The 16,513-nt window shown below is 38.7% G+C and overlaps 1 protein-coding gene across 5 annotated transcripts in view; it reads left to right on the top strand.

Moving 5' to 3' along the window:
• nell1.S (neural EGFL like 1 S homeolog) overlaps positions 1-16,513 on the top strand; it is a 328,272-nt gene that overhangs the window by 189,205 nt on the left and 122,554 nt on the right.

Below are 16,513 nucleotides of genomic sequence, written 5' to 3'. Positions count from 1 at the left end.
GGTCTTCTGTCAATTATAAAAGATAACAAGTGTCCTTACTCACATGTTTACCTTGGCGTTATGGCACATTAGAACAGGTGTAAGGAAAACAGCTGTTGTGCTGAAGAACAAACTATCCAAGGTAAAGTGATAAGTGGCCTTAATACCAATTCACTTTGCATCCTCCCCCCCGCCCCAGTCCTCTCTAAACATGATTTATATGTCATTAGTTTTAGTTATATAGTTATATGAGGATTTTGTTTTTATGCTTTTAGCGCTCGATTGCACAAAGGACCAAATGGGGAGATTAAAGAAGTGGAATATTTCAATCGCAGGGCAATTTGCGATTTATTTCAAGAAGGATTTACATCCTTTCATATATTCTTAAGCTTCTGAAAACTGCTGCTTGTTTGTTTCTGTTTGTGTTGTTGACTGTGGGAATTTCATCAAAATGTTCTCCTCTCGGCAGTGCTGCTGGGTGTTTTGACTGTCGGGGAAGGTGAAAAAAGCACACGGTAATTTCCCTGAGACTTGGCAACGTTCAGAAAGTGGTTTTGTTGAGTTTGATCAAAAAGCCTCGATGAGTTTAAATCCTGGTCAGATCCTTTAAAGTGTGACACACTCGTGTGGGTTTAAATCCCACTCACAGGAAGGAAGTACAAGGTTCCACTCTTTTCTCTGGATTTGGTAAAAAACCTCTATCTATTAATTTTCTGTTTGCGTTTGTCCAGAGGAAATATTACATTACAGACATTAAGGGCCTTATTTATCCGAATTTTTAATGAAAAAAGTCAGACCAAACTAGAATCCACGATTGGAGCTTAAAAATCGGAATTGTACAACTTTTTGTAATTTTTTTTTTCTAGATTTTTCCCGAAAAGCCTGAATTTTTTTGGATTTCTGCGTGAAAAGTCTGAAATAGTCAGATTTTTGGGCTAATTTCAGCGCAGACCACAGAAAATTCCAAATAGGATAGGGACCTCTCCCATTGACTTATATACAACATTGGTTGGTATGAGACGCCAGATTTTCAGATTCTGACTTTTTCCATCCTCGGGGTATATAATAAATTTATAATAAATTTGAGTTTTTTTTTCCTCTTAAAATTCAGGTTTTATACTTTTTTTTGCATTCAGACTTTAAGAAATAATCCCCTTTACGTTAAGATACATCACCTGCCATTGTCTCAAGCTGACTGGCCTCCGTCCTCCCTGTTGAGATACCAATCCTTGCCAGAGATTATTTATTTAAGAACTTTGAGTCAGTTGCTTAAAAATGCCCAAAATCTGGTTTATTAATGTAACTTTTTTTTTTTGCAAAGAAGGGAGAACATTTTTTTCTATAAATTATCTTGCCTCAATGTTATTTTCGTTCTTGTTTTTCCTGTCGCTGAAGCCGCCAGACAGCAATCCTGGGCGAATTAAAATAATCTCACTGAGTTTATGGAAAGAAGATGTTTTATGACACTTTGTATTGGTTCATAGATAACTGGGTCTGAGAATTTATGGTGGCCTCCAGGAATATACAGACTGTTTGCGTTTGGAATCATCACTGATATAATGAAGAGCGTCTAATCTGGACTTGCACGAGACAAACACTACCTCGTTCCTCCTCTGCCTAACAGATTTACATCATACTCTGCCTTTCTTTATAAAACATTTCCTTATCATGTCCAACGTTGACAGAAATGAATTGGAAAACCTGATTTAGACCCCAAGGGAATGCTGGCGGTTTGCAGAGCATAAAGTAACTCAATGAAAGCTTCCCATTCCAAGCCAATAAATATGCCCTACCTTTAAATTCTGCGACTATCATTTATTTTGTAAAAATGAGATCTGTCTACAATTCTAATTCAATCAGATGTGGATGCAGGAAGTGGAAACTGAGCACCACTTCTTTTCTCTTTTCATACTGCAAGACTCTAAACGTGTTGTATGTTCATGTTTGAGAGTCTGGTTCAGCTCCATCTAGGGATAGACAGGCTTGTTATTTCCCTTACCTCTCCATGGAACTGCCATCAAGGCAATTGAAAACATTTTCTTGGTCAATACGGATTGGAAAGATTGGGCAAGAACGTAGACCCAAATCCCAGAGATGGAAGGCTGATTGCTCCAGTTAAGATGTTTTGTTGAGTTAATCACATTTTTCCAGGACAGGTGGTAAAAATTGGTCTTGGGATTAAGGATGTTTCTTTTTTTAATCAGTTTAGCACCACCACTCAATCAGAACTCAATGTTTGTGCTCTTGCCTGGTCAATATTGTGAACAGCAGAACAGTTCAATTAGAGCATGGTAAAACTCAATGTGGATCTGGGTTACACAGAGGTCCATGAAAAGAGCAAATAACCATTGGGACGTGTCAGTGTTTGGAAGAGATAAAGGGGAGAAGTAATTAGCTTGTCTTCTGTGTTGTCAATGTTTACCGCTTTTCTTTCCCAGCTGCCCCTTCACGAATTCCCAACCACCTCATGGAGATTCTTATAAAGTCATCGCTCTTTAGAATCCTCAATGAATTTGTCATATTGAGCAACTTAGTGTCCAATTAACCATGAAGACTTAGTATGGTACTTCATTGAATTTTCTAATTTGAAAAAAAAAAATCAGTGAATTTTTACATATAGAATTACAATTCTACAATTTTTTTAAAAATGTTTTTAAAACCAACATGAACAAACAACATGTAACTATCCCACCTTGTCAAAAATAATCATTTTAAATAGTGTGTAGTTTTTTGGTAAGATCTATATTTTCCAAATTTATTTCCAAACTTATTTAGTTTAAAACTGATAAAACCCAAGCACTAAATAACCAGAATTAAGCTCAATGACTTTTCATTTAGATATTTCAGAAGAATCTTTCCATATAGAAGTTAACGTTTGTTCGGCATTTTATTCCCATATATTGGTCTATGGAAAATGCTGGATGCTTTCTAAATAAAGTCAATTTCCACTGCTTGGTAAGGACATTTTAAGCCTGTAGAAAGCAAAGGAATGAGTGGCAGATCGGACAGATCCATTACTCACATCTCCAGACTTAATCAGTTTCAGCTTCACGCTGGACTTAATTCTGAAAAAAAGGATAAATATACCTGTATATTTTTTAACTTTAAGGGTTAGTCCACATGAGGAGATTCCGGGAGATTTCATCGCCTGTCGACTAATCGCCTCTTCTTCTGGGCAACAATCTCCCCAAACTGCCTTTGTGTGACTTCCCATCCGCTATAATGAAAAGTCACCAGTCCAAAATTGCACGAAGTTTCCTCGTGAGGCAACTTCTGGCGACTTCGGAAAATGAAGTGACGCGCGTGCTTTATCACAGGTGACTTTTCATAATAGCAGATGGGAAGACACATGAAGGCAGTTTGGGGAAATTGTCGCCCAGAAGAAGAGGCGATAAGTCACCAGGCGATTAAACCCCCCCGAATCTCCTCGTGTGGACTAAACCTATGTCTGGTGGTTTTCAGCCTACCTGCCAGGGTACCCCTATTTTAGGGAAGCGGTTCTTACAGGCCACTTCTTATGGAATAATCCAGTGGTATGTTTAGAAAAATATATTTTTGATAAAAAGTCTTTTCATTGAAAAACCAATTTAAATATGGACGTTTTAAAAATTGATTGCGGTATAGGAATGTTTGGGGCACGTTTTTTCTTACTTTTTGGTGGTAGCTTTTTACCAAAGGTTGAGTCCTTTTCCCCATGATCATTTCATCCTCAGCCCCCTTTTTATTCAAATTCATGAAAACCTAAATACATTTTTTTTTGCTTTTCATTTTTCATTGCCTTCTTAATTTTATCACCCAATTTATAAAAGGATGTAGAATTTTACCATTGGTTTTCTTGACTACATTTTCACACAGAGATTCTGTATAAGAAGCAGCCAAGGCAAACAGCCTGTAAACAGCACAGGACAATATAGATCTGACTCTGTATATATAATATATATAACCAGAAAGCTTTCTGTTTGTTGAGCTGCTCTAATGGGGAGCAACTCAAAGGGTCCTATTGCTTTGAAATACTTTAAATTCCTTTATGTTTTGGGCTATTAATAATGGTGAAGACATGACTTAATGTTTTATTCAACAAATGTCTTATAAAATTGAATAGGTATGGGATTTTTTATCCAGAAAGCTCTGAATTATGGAAAGGACGTCTCCCATAGATGCCGTTACAATCAAATAATCAATTTTTTTTTTTTAATTATTTGCTTTTTCTCAATAATAATAAAACAGTACCTTGTACTTGATCCCAACTAAGATATAATTAATCCTTATTGGAAGCTAAACCAGCCTATTTGGTTTATTTAATGTTTTTATGATTTTATAGTAGTATTAAGGTATGAAGATCCAAATTACTGAAATATCCACCTTGAAAACCCCAGGTCCGAGCATTATGAATAATAGATCCCATACCTGTACTGAGATCATTTAGGCTTTTCTGGATTATTTATAATTAGTGATGGGGGAATCTGACCCGTTTCACTTCACTGGAAATTTGCGAAACAGAGAAAAATTTGCCAAATGCCAAAGTCTATGGGCGAAATTTTTTTTTTGAAGCGTGACCATTTTTTGGCACACGCCATTTTTTTTTCACCCTTGGGTGAGACCTGGAGAAAAATTTTGCTCATCATTATATATTTATAACGAATAAAGACAAAATGCAAATTGTCTTACAATGCTACTGTTTATATCATATTGAAATTTAACGTACAAGGGCAATTTAATTGCCCCTTTAAAAAAAACAAGTTCACCATGCACTCCATAATGTATCTTTAATTAGAATTGTAATTGCAGCATCAAAGTGATAACAAACAACACCCCCCATGCAAAAGCCATTATCCGTCTTTTACGAAGATCCGTTAAAAGGTGTAATAATTGGCGTTTGGTTCATCCACATGAAAAAGATTTTTATCACCTAAATTTCCGACATCAGACTCGGGGAGAAAAGGAGGACTGGGGGAGGGGGTACAAATTAGTTGCTCGTTAGAACTAATCAGGATTATGAAGTCGGGGTTTTCTTGAGATATTTTGGATACAGCAAATGAAATGTACAAATCGCATGTTTTTTATTTAAAGCTTTCTAGGGGGAGACACAGTTTCTTTCTTCCTCTTTGATGTGCAGTGCAAATCCCTTTGTGGCCTTTTTTTTTAAATTGTTCAAAATTTTGTCGCTGGCGATTGGCCGAGAGTAGGACTGGAGGGAAACTGAGTTTAATTCAACCCTCACCTAGAAGTGAAATGCAGCTGTCTGTCAGGTATCAATGGCAGCCCAGGGATGCGTTTTCTGAAGGCGTCCGACGTAACGCTCAAAAGCAATTGGATGAGAACTCTGTTACAGCTGATACAGTGCAATGGAGAACTACAGAGACCTGGGCCGTATGTTATCAAGGGCTATGGCTGCACTGATGTTAGGAAGAGGGAAGAAGGAATTTAAGATGTAGCATTATTATACTCAAAGCTTGTAGGGAAACTGCCTGTCTCATATAAAGGGAAAGTGAAAAACATGATCCTTATGGGAGAGTGCAGACTCAAATAGCTGCAGAATGAAGATGTGCAACTGATCCATGAGTATAGGGGGAATGCAGTTTTATTTGCACTTCTCATTCTCTAGTAAGAAATTCCTTTTCTACTCTTATAAGACCTCTGATACAATATGGCACCTCCCTCCTCCCATATGTATAAATTTACAGAGAAGGAATATTCTGGGCACACAGTAAGCTGTACCTCATACTGTACTGTCTACGGGAATCAATATGGCACCTCCCTCCTCCCATATGTATAAATACAAATATACAGAGAATGATCTGGGCACACAATAAGCTATACCTTCATACTGTACTGTCTATGGGAATCAATATGACACCTCCTCCCATATGTATAAATACAAATATACAGAGAAGGAATGTTCTGGGCACACAATAACCTATACCCTCATACTGAACTGTCTAAGGGAATCAATATGGCACCTCCCTCCTCCCATGTGTATAAATACAAATATACAGAAAAGGAATGTTCTGGGCACACAAATTATACCCTCATACTGTACCGTCTAAGGGAATAAATAAGGCACCTCCTACCCATATGTATAAATACAAATATACTAACAAGGAATGTTCTGGGCACACAATAAGATAGACACTCATACTGTACCACACTGGAATGTTGTGGGCACCATGCATTAATCCAGTTAATAAAGGGTGCAGTTTGTGGCAGCCTTAATAGTTTTGGATTGATTACTCCCTATTGCTGATGGTATGTGACCTTTTGTTCCAAAACTTAATGATATGCTGGATTCGTGAGCGAAATCTTTCTTCACTTCAGAGAAAATATTGACATCAGAAAGTCAAGTATAGCATGGATCAAGGTGAAACTGGAGGTCCATCTAATCAGTTTAACTTAAGGGACCCCTGATGGTGTTTCTCCAGGGGACACAATGTCCACTGATTTTTGGTAAAATCTGAATGTTTGCTTTGTAATAAGTCTCTGATACATGCCCTAATAATCCCCTGGTAGCTTGTTTCCCTTGCCTTCTCATTTAGTTCCCCTTAACTTCAATCAAACAAAATTCATTTTTTTGTTTGCAAAAATATTGGATGGAAATAAGTTATTAATCAGAAAATTAAACTTCTCTCTTTAGCAAGAGAATTATATGATGTATATAAAAGTCTTTCTTTTTGCTAGCAGAGAGCTGATCTGAACTGCATGTCTCTGTAAGTGAGGACAGACACACCAACTTCTGTGTGAACAGTAACTTGGTTGCTTTATAGAACTCAGCATAAACACTTCAGCATAACATGTCTGCAACAGGAACTTCCCATGCATACACAGGAAGAGGGAGAAGAAAATCACACAGGGTCAAACATGACATCACATTGCTAAGCAACAATAGACCATCCCTGCATTAAGTAACATGCACTGGAACAATCTCTGGCTGTTGTTTTTCAACACGTTTACCTTAGTTAAGTGAGTTGGTAAGATAAAAGAATAAAGATAATTCCGTAATATTTTATTCTAGCTATAAAAGAGCCATGAATAACTTGTATCAGAAATATATAATAACTCATGTTGGAATCACATGCCCTGCATGAAAGTAATTGTGCCCTGTGCCTTCTGTGACTTCTAATATCCTTATCAAGCCTTCAGTCATGTGCCTTTATACTGTATGGTCACAGAACCCCTCAGTGACTTCTAATATCCTTATCAGTTACAGCAGAGGGTACATTATCCCTTATAATATATAAGTGATACTCAGAGTTCCCTGTATAACTCAGCCTGCAGCTTTGTGCCTTTATATGGTCACAGAACCCCTCAGTGACTTCTAATATCCTTATCAGTTACAGCAGGGGGTACATTATCCCTTATAATATATGAGTGATACTCAGAGTTCCCTGTATAACATAGCCTGTAGCCTTGTGCCTTTATATGGTCACAGATCCCCTCAGTGACTTCTAATATCCTAATAATTTACAGTAGGGGGTACATTATCCCTTATAATACATGAGTGATACTCAGAGTTCCTGTATAACTCAACCTGCAGCCTTGTGCCTTTATATGGTCACAGAACCCCTCAGTGACTTCTCGAATGGTTGTTAAGGGATAAGATACTGGACTTCATTGCAAATAATAATACTATAAGGTTTTATGTGTAATAGATATTGCCAGACTAATTTAATTTCCTTTTATGAGAAGGTGAGCAGGGACTTTGATTCTGGGATGGCAGTGGATGTGATCTACTTAGACTTTGATAAAGCATTTGATACAGTGCCACACAGAAGGTTACTGGTTAAATTAAGGAATGTTGGCCTGGAACATAGTATTTATACCTGGATAAAGAAGTGTCTAAAAGATAGATTACACAGACTGGGGGTAAATGAAACATTTCCTAATTGGACCGGTTTTATTAGTTGAGTACCGCAGGGCTCTGTACTAGGTCCTGTGCTTTTCAACTTGTTTATTAATGACCAGGAGGCCATTGAAAGTACTGTTTCTATTTTTGCTGATGATACAAAATTGTGCAGAACTATAGGTTCCATGCAGGATGCGGTCACTATGCAGGGTGCTTTGACTAAATTGGAAAACTGAGCAGCAAACTGGAAAATGAGGTTCAATGTTGATAAATGGAAGGTTATGCACTGTGGCAGGTTTAATATAAATGCATGTTATACACTAAATAGCAGTGTGTTGGGAGTTTCCACTGAGAAGGATCTGGATTTTTTTGCAGATAACAATTTGTCTAATTCTAGGCAGTTTCATTCTGTGGCCATTAAAGCAAATACAGTTCTGTCTTGTATAAAAAAGGGCCTTATCTGCAGTACGGGGCAGTTTTGGGCTCCAGTCCTTAAGAGGGATATAAATGAGACTGTCGAGGTTGGGTTGTTTCTCTGGAAAAAAGGCACTGAAGAAGGGGACATGAGTACACTTTACATTAGAGGACATTATAGACAAATATCAGGGGACCTTTTTACCCATAGAGAGAATCACCACACCAGAGGCCACCCCTTCAGACTAGAGGCACAGAACTTTCATTTAAAGGCACAGAGTAGGTGTTCTTCACAGTGAGGACAATAAGGTTGGGGAATGCACTGCCGGATGATGTTGTGATGGCTGATTCTGGTAATGCTTTCAAGAGTGGCTTGGATGATTTCTTGAACAGACATAATATCCAAGGCTATTGTGATACTAAAATCTATATATATAGTTTATGTGAGTGTATAGAGGGTGTGTGTATATGGGTGCTGGGTTTCATTTGGAGGGGTTAAACTTGATGGACGTTGGTATTTTTTCAACCCGATCTAACTATGTAACTATGTAATTTCCTTATCATTTACAGTAGGAGGCCTATTTTGCCATTCACTAAATACAGAGGTTACAGGAGGGCAGAAGCAGCCTGGGAAACCTCTCAGTTTAATACTGAACATACCCAGCCTAATTCTGTCAGAGCTGCTCCCCCGACCTTTATATGGACAGAAGGAAGGGTCTGATAAAGACATTTACAGCACTGCAGTGAATATAACTAAGCGTATGTGAGTGAGAGTAGAAGTTTAATAAATTTCACCATCAGTAACTGAAATGATTTTCTGTATTATTCAGTCACCATGAAATGACTTGTTTTGCCTCTCTGCCATGGCAAATGCGCTCACGTAATTTCGTGCTTGACCCAATCTGTATTACTTGGCTTTGGGGGAAAAGAAACATATAAGGAGAGTGTGGAAATGATTTAAAGTAATATTTTCATCATGAAACACAGGAGGCCGGGCAGCGTGATCAAATGAACGAAGAACGAGGAATGAAATAGAGATGGGTAACCCCCTGGGAATTTGATTCTGTGAGGAGCTGATAATGTGTGCTGTATATTCCATTCCCTGTTAGGCCCATTATTTCAGACGTCATATATTCTGGCTTCATAGAGACAAATATTCAGGTACTCAACAGCAGGCGACATATATGGCAACTTTTATGTCTATCTTACATTGATTAAAGATATTTCCTGTCTATGAGAACCAATATATTTTTAAGGTTATTGAGCTGGTTCCACTTCAAATGCTACTCACACAGAGCATCTCTGTATATTTGTTTTTATACATATGGGAGGTGGTGCCATATTGATTCCCTTAGACAGTACAGTATGAGGGTATAGCTTTTTGTGTGCCCAGAACATTCCTTCTCTGTATGTTTATATTTATACATATGGGAGGAGGGAGGTGCCATATTGATTTCCTTAGATAGTACAGTATGAGGGTATAGCTTATTGTGTGCCCATAACATTCCTTCTCTGTATATTTATATTTATATTTATACATATGGGAGGAGGGAGGTACCATATTGATTCCCTTAGACAGTACAGTATGAGAGTATAGCTTATTGTGTGCCCAGAACATTCCTTCTCCGTATATTTGTATTTATACATATGGGTATAACTTATTGTGTGTACAGAATCTTTTACCACTGTATATATGTATTTGTACACACAGGTAAGGGGTGCCATATTGACCCTCGCAGAATCTACAGCTTGGACACTACAGTATAAGGATATAGCTTCATGTGCACACTTTTATAAATAGGAAATAATACCCTCTAAGTGAAATCCTTTGAGCCTAATGCCTTTTCATTGGCTCGTGTGCTGCATCCAGTGTAGGTTTTATTACTTACAAGTTCCTTCATGTAGAAAAAAATAGAACTTTTTTTTGCAAAAGAAAAGTGATAATGTTATTTGTAAACCATTTAGCACCAGGAAAGATAATACATATTAAACCCTACCATCTCAAAATGACAGAACTACATGGGTAGAAATGTATTTGGGTCCCGCAGCTACGGTGTTAGTGGAGATGGTGTTCGCATGCTGAGCCAGAGACATATCTCATTATCAGGAAAGACATTTTTGTGCCACTGTTATTGTGAGTGGAGATCTATTGTTCATTCATTTAATCTTTCACTGCTTGTTTTCCAGTCTAATGTCCACTGCAGAGACACCAAATGTTGAATAAAAGGGTGGTGGCGTCTCATAGGCAATAAGGGCTGACAATCAATACATCTTTGTTGAGGGGTAACACCGAGAGTACAACCTAGTGATCTTGTTGGTTGTAAGGTTTGGGATGAACAGGAATGTGTTTCATTGTTTGACTCCTGCAGAACCTCTGTTGTTGATTTGAGGATGAAACCACCTTGTTAGAGTCAGTGCCAGGACTAAGAGGTCGAACTTTAAATCTAGAAGACACTCGCACAATAGCACATGATGATTTGCTGTCCATGCATTTGCCAGCTTGGTGGGTGGGATGCATGCCTCCCTTGATGGTAATCATCTGGACGCTGCTGATGACCTTGTGGGCCAAGTGAATATTGCTCAGAAGTGCTCGAGTGATAATCGCCTGACCTATTGGTTCACTGCATCATTTGCTCCTGTTATTAAACCTCTTGAAATGGGTGCAGCTTGGCAGTGGCAAGAATGCCAGGCAGGACATTGCATTCCCTTCAGTTGAGTGGTCTGGTCCTGGAATCAAAATTAGTCCAAGACTACAACAAGACAAGAGTAATTGCTACGGTATTTAGGACAGAGACAAGGGCAAGACTGAGGGCAGCAGTTCAGAAAAGGCCAGGTCAAGATGGAGGGCAAAAGCATTTACAGCCAAGACCGTATGGAGTAGAACAGTAAACAAAACTCAAATTTACTCAAGGCTTAGACCAGGTCAATTATGTCAGTTCGCAGCAACAAGACCAAGGTCAACTGTATATAAGTCAGAGCCAAGACCAGGTGAAGCTATAAATAAGACAGAAACTAGACTAGAGTGCAATAGTACAAACAACTGGGCAAGGCAGTGTTATGATGATCCTCAGCTGGGTTCTTCTGTGTATCTTGGCAGGAACTTCGGTATGAAAACCAAATTTTCCTTATCTTGTAGGAAATTTGTTGCAGAGCATCAGTTCGTTGGACATGGACGCAACAAGATGATTCCAAATCCATGAGATTGCCATAGTTGGGTCAAGGGTACAAATATTTACTCCAAATCATTTGTTCTATTTTATACCACAGAGTTTTGTTGTGTAACTACGGACCCATAAAGTTTACTCCATATCCCGGAATTCTCATCATGGAAACATCATATGCCAGTATATTCATAGGAACTGGAATCCCTCAGACCAGGCAATGCTTTTTCCAACCTCTACTGAGGTTGTTGCTACCAGCATCCAAAGAAAATGATGCAAGCTGCCATACTCCATTTGTGTCAAGATATGTAGAGTTGTGTCTTCTATTGGTCTTTTGGCATACATCTTGTAGTGAACTCTCAGCTGACTACTTGTACAATGCCCAGCAAAATTCATATAAACTCTCCATCATTAATATCAATGACCCACTTTCTACCCCTGGTCTTGTCATTATTCCTTTTGGCAGTTGGACCATTACTATGTCCTATATAACACCAGGGGATATTTCTGTCCTTGTTGTGCTCAAGAATTTCTCTACTCACGTTTATCTATACTAGAGGGGTTAATTTAGACTTTTGGAGTTCAGGCTCCCTCCTTATCTTATTCAAAGTTTAAAGACTTATATAAAACTATTATTTCTGTAGGTTCGCCAGAATATTCAGAAGAGCAAAATAGCATGAACCTCTAATTCCATGACAATTAACATTCATAATGAGGGCTATTAGTCATTTACCCCAATTACCTGGCCTTCAGGGTTTACTTTCCCCTCCAAGCATAACTTTGGGCCCCTAAGAGGAACCAGTTCCACACGGGTGCCAATGATCAACACTAATTAAGATCAACTTAAAGACACTTTTGAATCATCCCTTTCACACCAGTCAGTCTATTGCACTGAATGTAAACTCACCCACAATGTAACATTACATTATTTGCACTTAAATGCCTTGTCCTTAGTACTGACCCAGATAGCAGCACACAGAGGAAACAGTGGAAAATATTCTGCCTCCCTATTGCCCATTCATCATTGCCTTTCTTGCCAAGGTACTGCGGGAACATTACCATTTACATTTCTTAAATCCTTCCCTGTCTGCTTTCAAGTACTTATCCTGCACAAGTACCAGTATCCCCATCTATCATCCTCCCTGCACAGAAGCACCTTTAGTGTAGAGGAATGTAGAGGAATGAGCCACAGAGACCAGCAGCTAAATCAATAATGAGCCAGGGAACTTTCTAGGCTAAGAGATGATTGTGAGGGATCAGTCTGCTCTGAACTCAGCTTTAGTGTCTAGGAAATAACCACTATATACACTAAAGGCAAAACAAATTCTGTTCATAATTAGGTATAATTGAGAGGGTGTAACTTATTGTGTGCCCAGAACACTCCTTCTCTGTTTATTTATATTTATACATATGGGAAGGAGGTGCCAAATTAATTCCCTTAGACAGTACAGTATGAGGGTATAGCTTATTGTGTGCCCAGAACATTCCTTCTCTGTATATTTATATTCATACATATGGGAGGGAGGTGCCAAATTGATTCTCTAAGACAGTACAGTATGAGGGTATAACTTAAAGAGTTAGTGGTTGGGGAGCACTGTCCATCAAACACAGAGGATGGTGTGCAGGGTCAAATGGTAATTTACAATAAGTAAGAGAAAAAAGAGCTGACCCATCCAGCTGCACCCTCCCATCCCTTAGTTCCGAAATAGGATGGCTAGGATAGGAGGCTGATTGACTAGGTAACAATGGGTTCGAGGGGTAATGTGCTGATTACACTTTTATCACTAAAAAGTGACGGTTGGTCAGAAATGATCAAATAATAGTTGTTATTTAGCACATTGAACAATCTGAACGTCAGGTACACCATATGATGCCCCACATCAAGCCAACCCCTTCACCCACTTCAGGATCCCTCCCTTATCCCTCCCGTAAAAAAGTGACGGTTGATCATTTCTGACCAACCGTCACTTTTTAGTGATAAAAGTGCAATCAGCACATTACCCCTCGAACCCATTGTTACCTAGTCAATCAGCCTCCTATACCTAACCTCAATTTTAATGTTGCTATCTTGCTTTTAATGATTTATTAAAGGTTAAGTTACTTCACTTGAGTTTCGGAATGTGTCCAGAACATTCCTTCTCTGTATATTTGTATTTATACATATGGGTAGGAGGTGCCATATTGATTCCCTTAGACAGTACAGTATGAGGGTATAGCTTATTGTGTGCCCAGAACATTCCTTCTCTGTATATTTGTATTGTATGGGTTGGAGCTGCCATATTGTTTCCCTTAGACAGTAGTTGAAAGTCCAGCCTTAAGCAATGCGTTATGAGCATGTAGGAAAGTGCACTGACTAACCTGCTGCTGTTCATTGTCTGTATATAGGGAATTCCAGGATAGTACGTTCTGTGTATAATGTTCAGGTGCTTGGTTCTATTTCTAATTTTCATTTCTTTTCTAATTTTATTGTCTTAGGCATTGTCAAAACACTCATGATTTTTCATATTTTTTTGTTTCAGTCAGCCAATTAAAAATGATTTCTATTATTAATGATACAGATATTTTTGTTAATTACAAATGTGGATAATTGCAGGTGCCGCTGGTTTCTCCTGGGGGGTCACTTTAGCCAAAATAGCAATAAACTACAATAAAATGTCTTTTATTTGCCCTTTCTCTGGCCGCCTGTGTGCCTGGTACTTTTTAATTGCTTTGGCTTCTGGCATTGAGAGTAATATTTTCCTTTAATTTGGATCTACAGTAATTCTGTCATAATCATCCCATGCTTTATTATTCTGAGGATTTGGGCGTCCTTCTCGCATGCAGTTCATTAGAGATTTCATTGTCTTCCTATCTCTGTCACCAGTATCCTGCCACCAGTAGGATTTCTGAAAAGTTCCAATCAAACTCAGTCATGAGTTTCATCATCATCAACCAAATTTTTAATGGGGCTTTTTAAAAGTCTCTATAAAGTCCTCAAAACAGCTTCCTCTAGTTTCTTTAGGACTTCATGTCACCAGTAAATGTCCTCATGATTTTTCAGAAACCAAAAAAACTCATTTTCATTAGTAGCTTCCATCGTGAGTTAGTTTAAGGCTTTTAAAAATCTCAACATAGTCTTCAAAAATCAAAACTTCATCAGAAGGGCAGGAGCTTCTTCTAGTTGCTCAAGGACTTCACATCATCAGAAAATTTCGTAGTTTTCAGCCACCAATAATAGACTTTCTGAAAAATATCTCATCATCGGAAGCTGCCACCATGAGCTTCCTCATCATTGAATGCCTTCACAAATTCTTGTGATCAAAACACATTGGAAGGACGAGTCTCCAGTAGATTTTTTGACATGGACCGCGTAGACATTCTTAAAAGCTTAATTTTTATCACCAGTAGACATTTTCAGCAGATTTTGTCATTAATAAAGTTCTTCAAAAGCCTCGTATCGGTCATGGGCCTTTCAGACTGTTAGGCGATTCAGAATTATAATATGAGTCCATTTTAGCTTCAGCACTTTTAATTAGATTGGAAGCTGGGATTCCAAACTGGGAATATATATTTTTAGTAACCATCTAGTGTAGTCTAAAAAATTATTTGGGATATCTAGTCTTTCGTTTGCAGTAGAGGATTAAAAGCACTGAATACACTGGGTTGAACATTTCAGCACTACAAATACCATTTAACTTTAACAACATTTCTTTGAACCATGTTTTATCACATAAAGCTTGATGTTCTCAGCAACAACCCATAATTCACAGCACTCACTCTCCCCCTAAATGGCCGTCAGGCTGGACCTCCTTAGCTCATAACAAGGTTACAGATATATAGAAACATTGGGGTAACAGTCACCCTGCAATAGTTCCAAGGGTACCCAAGGTACAAATAAGTACTCACCTTAAATCACTTCCTAACTGTCCTTCAGGTTGGGCCCTCTTAGCTCATAACAAGGATACAGAAATATAGAAGCATTGGGGTAACAGTCACACTGTTCCAGGGGCACCCAGGACACAAAAAAGCACTCACCCAAAATCTCCCTATAACTGGCCTTCAAGCTGGGTCCCCTTAGCTCATTACAAGGTTACAGATAAATAGAAACATTGGGGTAACAGTCACCTTGCTATAGTTCCAGGGGTACCCAGGGAAGTAGATAAGCACTCACCCCAAATCTCCCCCTAACTGACCTTCAGGCTGGGCCCCCTTAGCTCATAACAAGGTTACAGATATATAGAAACATTGGGGTAACAGTCACCTTGCTATAGTTCCAGGGGTACCCAGGGAAGTAGATAAGCACTCACCCCAAATCTCCCCCTAACTGACCTTCAGGCTGGGCCCCCTTAGCTCATAACAATGTAAGTTTCTATGTATATTATATCATTAATAATAATATCAATATACCTCAACCCACTTACTAGGGTTTCTGGTTCTTTTGAGCAAGCAGACAATGAATCCACACCAATGAGCGTATAGTAAAGTGATGTATTGTAAAATAAATCAATTGATTGTTCTACATAAATGATTACACTTAGACTAAACAAAAATTACAATATTTACAGTTACACATTACACAAGTCTACATAGTTGTTACCAAAAAGGCAGGAGAATAGAGTTCGGCTTCATCTCTGCCTTCCCCTCTGGTCTTCATTCCTCACATGTCTTGTCCCAGGCTCCTCTGGCTTCTCCAGCTCTCTAGCTGCCTCCTCTCAGCTGCCCAGCTCCCTCTCTGCTGCCCAGCTCCTTCACATCTCTGCTCATGTTCTTTTATCCTGGGTTCTCACCTGCCCCCACAGAAACCCTCCCAACTGCCAAGATGCTGTGATAAACCCCCAACTTGCCAACATCCTGTTGAGCAAGTTTTCTCACATACACAATCAGTTTTATGGTCCCCACAGCAGACATAGGCCTTAGTAGTCACAGGAAAACCTTTGTTATGATAATCAGGGCTTCATGTAAGTTCCCTGAACAACATCTTTCATATTAAATAACAAAATCAAGATGGCAATTTCTTACAATCCCCACCTAGAGGGCGAAGGACTTCACAAAGAAAGAGCCCTCTAAATTAACAAAAAGCATAGCATTGCCAATGCAGGGACACCATTAATATACTGTTACTGTATGTATTGGATCTGAA

This window comes from Xenopus laevis, chromosome 4S, assembly GCF_017654675.1.
Source record: "Xenopus laevis strain J_2021 chromosome 4S, Xenopus_laevis_v10.1, whole genome shotgun sequence".
NCBI lineage: Eukaryota > Metazoa > Chordata > Amphibia > Anura > Pipidae > Xenopus > Xenopus laevis.
The sequence above is the reverse complement of the archived record's forward strand: the minus strand, read 5'-3'. Positions and strand labels throughout refer to the sequence as shown.